Source organism: Macadamia integrifolia, unplaced genomic scaffold, assembly GCF_013358625.1.
Source record: "Macadamia integrifolia cultivar HAES 741 unplaced genomic scaffold, SCU_Mint_v3 scaffold2046, whole genome shotgun sequence".
NCBI lineage: Eukaryota > Viridiplantae > Streptophyta > Magnoliopsida > Proteales > Proteaceae > Macadamia > Macadamia integrifolia.
The window spans coordinates 22551-31606 of NW_024868477.1; the positions used below are offsets into that span (position 1 = coordinate 22551).

At 38.6% G+C, this 9056-nt stretch overlaps 1 pseudogene; it reads left to right on the plus strand.

Moving 5' to 3' along the window:
- LOC122065512 lies at positions 1-6432 on the plus strand (annotated as a pseudogene).
- The last annotated feature ends 2624 nt before the right edge of the window (positions 6433-9056 follow it).

A 9056-nucleotide genomic window follows, 5' to 3' on the forward strand; every position in this document is an offset into this window, starting at 1 on the left:
ATGACTTCCCAATTATCTTCCATCAAAGTCCTGAATGGTTCCAATTTTGAGGAGTGGATAGACTCTCTTACTGTGTCTCTTGCAATCATGAGACTCGATTATGCCCTGAGAACTGATAAACCCCCCGAGCCCACAACTGAGAGTGATGCTACTGCAAAAGCACTTTATGAAAAGTGGGAGGAGTCCAACAGATTGTGCCTGATTGTTATGAAGCATACTATGGACAAGACCATTAAGAAAAGTGTGCCTTCGAAAAAAAATGCTAAGGATTTTCTTGCAGCCGTTAATACAAAGTTTACCAAATTTGATAAGGCTGAGAAGGGAACATATTTAGAGTGGTTCTCATCCACTCGATATGATGGCACAAGTGGAGTACGTGATCACATTATGAAAATGACCAATTATGCTGCCACATTGGGCGAGATGGAAGTGAAGATATCTGATTCTTTCCTTGTGTGGAAAATTATGCAATCACTTCCATCATCGTTTGATACTCTTAAGACCTCCTATAATGCACAAAAATTGGAGTGGAATCTTGAGGACATGACTTCCATATTGGTACAGGAAGAGGAAAGAAAGAAGAAGGAAAAATTTAACTCTGCTTATTTTGTTTCCAATAATGGGGGTAAGAAGAAATTCAAGAAAAATTGGAAAGGCAACAAGCAAGAAAAATCAGGAAAAATAGAACAGAAAACCGATCAGAATCTGAAACCAAAGACTAAGGCTTTTAAGGAAAAGTGTTTCTTCTGCAAAAAGGATGGACATATAAAGACAGATTGCTATGGCTATAAGAAATGGCTTAAAAAGAAAAATACATCTTTAGCTCTAGTGTGTCTTGAATCCAATATTGTAGATGTTTCCCCTGATTCGGGGTGAATTAATACTGGAGCAACTATTCACATCATTAATTGTTTGCAGGAATTAAGAAGCAGGAGGAAACCAAGTGAGGGAGAGATGATGATTTACATGGGAAATGGAGCGAAGACCAAAGTTGAATTTATAGGAGTAGTTAGATTACTTTTATCCACTGGTTTTGTTTTGAATTTGAATGATGTGGTTTATATACCATCGTTTAGACGAAAACTTGTTTCGGTATCTAAACTTGACAGTTGTGGTTACACTTTTAATATTGGCAATGGAAAACTTACTCTCTATTCTGGTTCTCTTATGGTTGGATCTGCCTTGTTATATGATGGTCTTTATAAATTTGATTTGGATATTAGTTCTTCCAAATATGCCAACAGTTCTTCTATTATAAATTATGTGGTTACAAATCCTAAACGTGCTAGATTGGATGAAAATTCTTCTATGTTGTGGCATAAATGTTTAGGACATATTTCTAAACAGAGGATAGAACGATTGAGTAAGGATGGTACACTTCCTCAATTGAATTTTTCAGATTTTAGGATTTGTATTGATTGCATTAAGGGGAAACACACTAGAGCTAAAAAGAAAGGTGCAATCAGGAAGGATGAAGCATTGGAGCTGATTCATACTGATATTTGTGGTCCATTCACTCCTACTACCATGGGTGGATACAGATATTTTATTACTTTCATAGATGATTTTTCCCGTTTTGGTTTTATTTACCTTATTCAAGAAAAATCTGAATCCTTAGATGCTTTCAAAGTTTTTAAAGCAGAGGTAGAACTTAAAAAGGAAAAGAAGATAAAAAGTGTGAGATCTGATCAAGGTGGAGAGTTTTATGGTAGATATGATGAAACTGGACGTAACCCTGGACCATTTGCCAGATTCTTACAAGAATGTAGTATTGACGCTCAGTACACTATGCCTGGTTCACCTGAGCAGAATGGGGTGGCTGAAAGGAGAAACCGTACCCTTATGGATATGGTGAGAAGCATGATAAGTAATTCAACTTTACCTGATTTCTTATGGGGTGATGCTTTGAAAACAGCAGTATATATTTTGAATAAAGTGCCTAGCAAGTCTGTTCCCAGAACTCCCTATGAATTGTGGACTGGTAAGAAGTCAAATTTATCTCATTTTCATATATGGGGATGTGCTGCAGAGGTGAGACCTTACAATCCTCAGATGAGGAAGCTTGATCCAAGGACCATTAGTGGTCATTTTATCGGTTATTCTGAAAGATCAAGAGGATATAGATTCTATTATCCTACACATTCCACTAGAGTAGTGGAATCAAATCGGGCAGTTTTCTTTGAGGATGATTTAGATTTTCAGTCTGCTCAACCACGTAACTTTGTTTTTGAGGAGGAACGTGTTCTTGTACCTATGCATGTGACATTGCCGTCTACTGTATTACAACCTCACATTGAACAAGAGAATGTCCCCACTCACGAACCTGTGCAACCTATAGTGGTTGAGCCTGCACCCCCTGTTGTTGATGAGATTCAGGACCATATTGTTGCTGATGTTCCCTTGAGGAAATCAGAGAGAACTCGTAGGCCTGCCATATCTGATGACTATGTTGTTTATTTACAAGAACATGAGTTTGATATTACGTTGGATTCAGATCCAATCAGTTTTGACCAGGCTGCCAATGATCCCAATTCATCAATGTGGATGTTTGCCATGCAAGATGAATTGAATTCTATGTATGTTAATGATGTTTGGAATTTGGTTGAATTACCAAAAGGATGCAGACCGATTGGTTGTAAATGGATTTTCAAGACCAAACGGAACTCTAAAGGTGAAATTGAGCGTTACAAGGCCAGACTTGTAGCAAAAGGATTCAGCCAGAGAGAGGGCATAGATTACAAGGAAACATTCTCACCAGTCTCGACAAAAGATTCTTTCAGAATCATCATGGCTTTAGTTGCACATTTTGATTTGGAACTTCATCAGATGGATGTCAAAACAGTTTTCCTAAATGGAGATCTTGAAGATGATGTTTACATGCAACAACCCCTTGGCTCCAGGCAAGCTGATACAGAGCACCTTGTGTGCAAACTTAAGAAATCTATTTATGGTTTGAAACAAGCATCTAGACAGTGGTATCTTAAGTTCGATGAAGTTATCACTTTTTATGGTTTCAAAGAAAATCTTGTGGACCAGTGTATTTATCTGAAGATCAGTGGGAGTAAGTTCATTTTCCTTGTGCTTTATGTTGATGATATTCTTCTTGCCAGCAATAATGTTGATCTTTTGCATGAGACAAAATGATTATTATCAAATCACTTTGATATGAAGGATCTTGGTGAGACCTCTTATGTTTTAGGCATTGAGATTCATCGTGATAGGTCTTGTGACGTTCTTGGTTTGTCTCAGAAAGGTTACATTGAGAGGATATTAAAAAGGTTTAATATGTTAGCATGTTCCCCTAGTAAGGCTCCAGTTGTAAAAGGGGACAAATTTGGCAAGTCTCAATGTCCACAGACAGAATTGGAGTGCAATCAGATGAAGAACATACCTTATGCATCTGTTGTTGGTAGTTTGATGTATGCTCAAGTTTGTACACGGCCAGACATTGCCTATGTTGTTAGTGTACTTGGGAGATATTTAAGCAACCCTGGTGAAGCGCATTGGGTAGCTGCTAAGAAAGTCATGAGATATTTACAGGGCACTAAGGATTTTATGCTTACTTATAGAAGAACCGATTCTCTTGATGTAGTTGGTTATAATGACGCAGATTTTACTGGATGCCTAGATGACCTCAAGTCTACTTCTGGATATGTTTTTGTGATGGCAGATGGGGCTATATCTTGGAAGAGTGACAAGCAGACACTCACTGCATTTTCTACTACGCAAGCTGAGTATGTGGCGTGTTATGAAGCCACTATTCAAGCTTTATGGTTAAGGAATTTTATCTCAGGGCTACAGATTGTTGACTCTATATCTAAACCATTGAGGATGTTCTGTGACAACTCCGCTGCGGTACGTTTCTCTCATAACAGTAAAAGTACTTCAGGCTCTAAACACATTGACATTAAGTATTTTTTGGTCAGAGAGAAAGTTCAAGAGTCACAGATTACAATGGAGCAGATTGCTACAGAAAACATGATTGCAGATCCTCTTACTAAGGGCTAGACTCCAAAAGTTTTTCAAGAGCATGTCACTAATATGGGACTTGTTAGTTCTTTTGATGCATTTTATTAGTGAGAGTTTTGCTCAATATGTTTGCATTTAACTTTCAGTTTTATTGCATTATTATTGTTCTCAAGAATATATATATTTGCATTTTTTTATGGCCATTTGTTTATGTGTATACACTTATCTATTTGCCTCCTACAGAAAATTGAGGTTATATGTGGTGTATTTATCTCATTCGGTATCTGAGGTTCCAGTCAATACACATACATCCAGTCACTAGTAAAGCCTCGTTTGATTGAGGTCTAGTGCTAGTGTTGTGGGACATCCGGATCCAGTCCCAATGAGCTTCTTTGATTAAAGCTTAAGCGTTTGGGAGACGCTTATAGTTAATGAGACTTTCGGTATCTGTCTCATAAGGCTCATTTGGTTTTCGAGCCAGGACCAATTTGGAAATAGACATGATGATCACTATTGCATGTTATTTCCATACCACACTTTCATACTGTTCAGCCCAAGTCGGTGATGTTATGAGCACTTTGACGTGTGTGGTCTCATATCGCTTTAGATGTGATGATCAATACGGTTGGGTGTTTGTAATTCTCATTTGGACCAAGGCATTTGGTTTAAGGTGCACTCCATTCGACACTGTTTTGTTTGTGGCCACATTCAGTTTATCTAAACCGGAAAGTCGTTTTAAATAAATTTTAAAATAAAAAACTTGTGACATATGCTACCCAAGTGGGAGATTGTAAGATTTCTTATTAGGTGGGCTATCATAGTCAAAGATTTGTTTCCAAAACCGGTTTAGTGGTGTTGACTAAAGATGGAGTAAGCAGAAAGAATCCAATATTATTGGTAAGTGATCTCTATGGAGATATTGGATTCTATTAGCACACCTTAATAGTATGAAATATTTATTTCTATGTGTGGACCTAAGGTATTGTTTCCTTAATGGGGAGGAAACCCTAATTTTATTGCAGGGTTGGTCCCTACCCTCACCCCTATATATAGTTATCACTGACCCATTAAGTGAAGCTAACAATCAAAAGCATAAGGGAAAGAGGGTAGACCAGACCAACATTGATCGTGTTATACAAGGAGCATACAAGAAGACATTGAGGAGTTCTTATTCTTCAACCATGGATTCAGGTATGCCTAAAACATATATTTTATAGTGTTTGTCGTGCATGCTTATCGATCTTCATGAATCGTTCCGTATATGTTTTCTATCAATACATTCATCGTGCCCAGGCTTCTTGATCAAATAGAGCTCTCAAAGTCGCAGCTTCCTGACAACTTGAAAATCCATAGTCGTGATTTTAGTGATCTGTTTGAATGAATTAGAGAATCAAAAGTAAAAAAGCTACAAACTCTGCTTGGTTAATAGCTTTTACAAGTTGAGGTTAGCTTATGTAGATTGTTATAGCAAACACTAACAAATACGAAAATAAACAAAGACAGACAAGGTTCACACATTGATGTGATGTGATACGTCCTCGAACGAAGAAGAAGAAGTTTTACTTTGTAGAAGAGAGATTACACCCAAACAACGACGAGGAAACTCGCCCTAAAACCCTAGCTCGAGTCACCACCAAAATATGTCAAAATGGGTCATTCTTCAAAATGGTTAACCCAAATCACTATAGGAAGGTCATAGGAAGTAAGGCATGGCAAATATGCCCTGTGTCACTAAGGAACAGAGACATGGCGGACATGGCTCAAAGGGGAAATAGTGCTCCCATTGATGAACACAAGTGCCTCAGTTGGCTGGACAAGAAGAAACCAAACTCGGTTCTCTATGTGTGTTTCAAAAGTATAACCCAATTCACGACTTCTCAACTACTAGAGATTGCAAAGGCCCTCAAAACTTCTGGACACCCATTCATTTTGGTTGTGAGGTCTGAGGATGAGAAGGGTCATCAGGAGAGGTGGATGCCAGAAGAGTTTGAAGAAAGGATTGAAGGGAAGGGTCTAATAATAAGGGATTGGGCTCCTCAAGTTTTGATCTTGGACCATCTTGCAGTGGGAGGGTTCGTGACCCATTGTGGATGGAATCTGACGTTTGACAGTGTGAGTTTAGGGGTGCCCATGATCACTTGGCCTTTATTTGCAGAGAAGTTCTACAATAAGAAGCTGGTGACCCAAGTGCTAGGGGTGGGAGAGAGTGTAGGGGTCCAGGAATTGTGTGGGTTCGTAGGAGTTGGGGAAAAGGCATCACTACTGAAACGAGAAGACATAGAGATGGCTGTGGAGAAGTTGATGGATGGTGGAGAAGAAGCAAAGAGAATGAGGACTCGAGCTATAGAGCTCAAAGAGATAGCGAGAAGAGCTATTGAAGGTGGAGGGTCTTCCTACACTGACTTGACAGCTTTGATTGAGGAGCTGAAGTTGCATATGAGGCCTGAAGCTAGCCTAGAATAACAATCAACAATTTTTTTTATCGAAAAAAAGATAAAATATCCATTAATTAGAAATCAAACTTAAAACATCAATATTTGAATCAATGTTCAATATTTGTGTTTTTTTCTCATAGTCATATGTGTTGTCTTACATGTCACACCTCGCTCGCACAAAGCCATGCTGGTGACCGAGTTAACACCGATTAAATCACAAACCTGCCAGGATCAACAATGCAGTAATTGCACTATAGTGTACATCTACTAATCTAATATCAGACCTGTATTTTCAACGGAAGACCTGTTTATAATAATACCTATAATTGTTTCCCAAATACTTGATACCTAAATTTAGTTATAGATGTTATATACATTTGGGCCCGAAGGCATGATATATATAAAAATATAACAATTTAAGCACCAAGTACAAAAAAGGAGTAAATAAAAAAGAATCAAAAGAATCATTTAGGAGTCATAGCTGCCACGAAGCATAATTCTCGCACGTGCAATCGGCACCGTGCTCAAACTCATCAGGGACCCACCAATCCTCAGATGAAAACTCCGCAGTGGGGCCCGGCTCCTAATCACCAGGCGGGTAACCTGTAAAATCGTCTAAAAAGAGTTATGCACGTGGGATGAGCTTACTAGCTCAGTACATGAAAAGAAAGACCACACAAAGAAAACCACACAAACATTCACCACACAAATGTGCCTATATGCAATTCATGTTAACCCTATTAGCCTAACAACATTACTAGGTCATAGGTTTTGTGTTACTTATAACCACAGTACGCGTATGCCCCAGGTACGAGCCGCAAATCCCATCTCGCAATACGCCCATAGAGTTGTTGGAGAAGGCCCACCGTTGGTATCAAAATTTAAAATGCAAGTTGACTCCCGATAAATTTAATTGACAAAAAGTAAATGGGTGACTCCACCCGAAATAAAAGTAGTACAATGGGCCCTTTGAATATATCACCGAGGTTACCGACTATCCTAGTGATCAGTTGTTCGTACTTCTAACCGTTGCAGGAGTTCAACAATTGCAATCCGATGCTTCCCCCTAATGATCTCCCAACACGTAAACCCCTGTTGAGAAGGGTCGTAGTAAAGGGTAAATCATATCCTAGCCACATGTCTCTACATGAGTATAGTACGATTACACAATAGCACCACGTCCCATACCACGTGCCACCATGCACTCGTTTCTAAGCCGTCTACAGCATCTAAAATCTAGCATGCATATCATGTCTAAATGAAATTCCTCCATCACATACATCAAAACATAAAATATATTCATCTTAAAGCAAAGCATAGCATATTTTGTAAATGCACATACAATGCATGATATGGTATATGTGATGTCTAGTCTACACACAACTGATATGATGACATGGCTAGACTAACATATGTTAAATGATGCATAACATTCTGAAATTAACTCAGAGTCTACTCCCCACTTGTATATGTACACGGTGCTTGTACCTGGTATGAAAAAGATCCAATGTGTGGATATACATATATTGAGTGTAACCTATCATAAACATAATGGTTTATTATTTCACTATTTTGGGGTTAAAATCATCATGTTTGAATACTAAAATCGGGTTTAGAATCATAAATGGGTGTCACCCATCAAGTTGGGACCAATTCTAGCAACTCTGGAAAGACAAGTGGGCCAGAGCCAAAGACCGATGGGCTATGTAGCTCGTCGATTTCGGCCCGTCTGTTACTCCAGAGCCTGAAAACTGAGTTCTGGAACTAAGGTGGGCTAAAACCAAAAGACCAATGGGCTAGGTTTCAGCTCTCCAGTTACTTCAGAGTCTAAAATCTGAGTTCTGGAAACTCAGGTGGGTTAAAACCAGAAGATAGGTGGGGTAAAAATACCCCCAGTCTTTGAATAAAAAAATTTTCAACATCATTCCCGACTTTTCTTCAGCTTAGGGAACTTGTTTGGGGACGATCCAATGACTCAAATCACTTGTCTAAGGTCCAATCATGTACCCTCAACTTAAATTTAAGATCAAATCAAAAGAAAAATGAAAATTCTTACCTCTTTCTCAAGAACACCAATGAAACCCTAAATTTCACTTCTTTTGCTCAAGAACCTCCAAATACTCTAGATCTTCACCAACACTCCTTCCAAATCCTTCAAAATTGTTATCCACACCTTCTATTAGATCTTATATTTGATTATCCAAGTAGGATTAGCAAGATCCAAGTGAGTCCTTTCCCAAAAATCAAAAAGAGGGTTTAAGAATGGAGTTTTCCTAAGAATCCTTGGAATGTGTGCAATATCTATCTCAAATCGAAGACCTCGTTGAGCTGATCATAAATCTGGGCTCAAAATACTAAGACCTAGCTCCGGTGAAGCTCTATGGTCAACTTTCCTTCTTCTTCTTTCTTCTTCTTCCTCTTTTCCTTTTTTCTTCTTTCTCTCTCTTCTTTACTCTCCCACCGAACAACTAACATTAATGAGGGAAAAGACAATTACTGTCTCCCCCTTTTATACCTAGGCCCCCAAAATATCTTCTAAATCTCAGGTGGGCTATCTCAAGTGGGCTAAATTTCAAGTGAGTATATCTCAGGTGGGTACATCTCAGGTAGGCTAAATCTCAGGTGGAGTATCTCAGGTGGGCTTCAATGGGA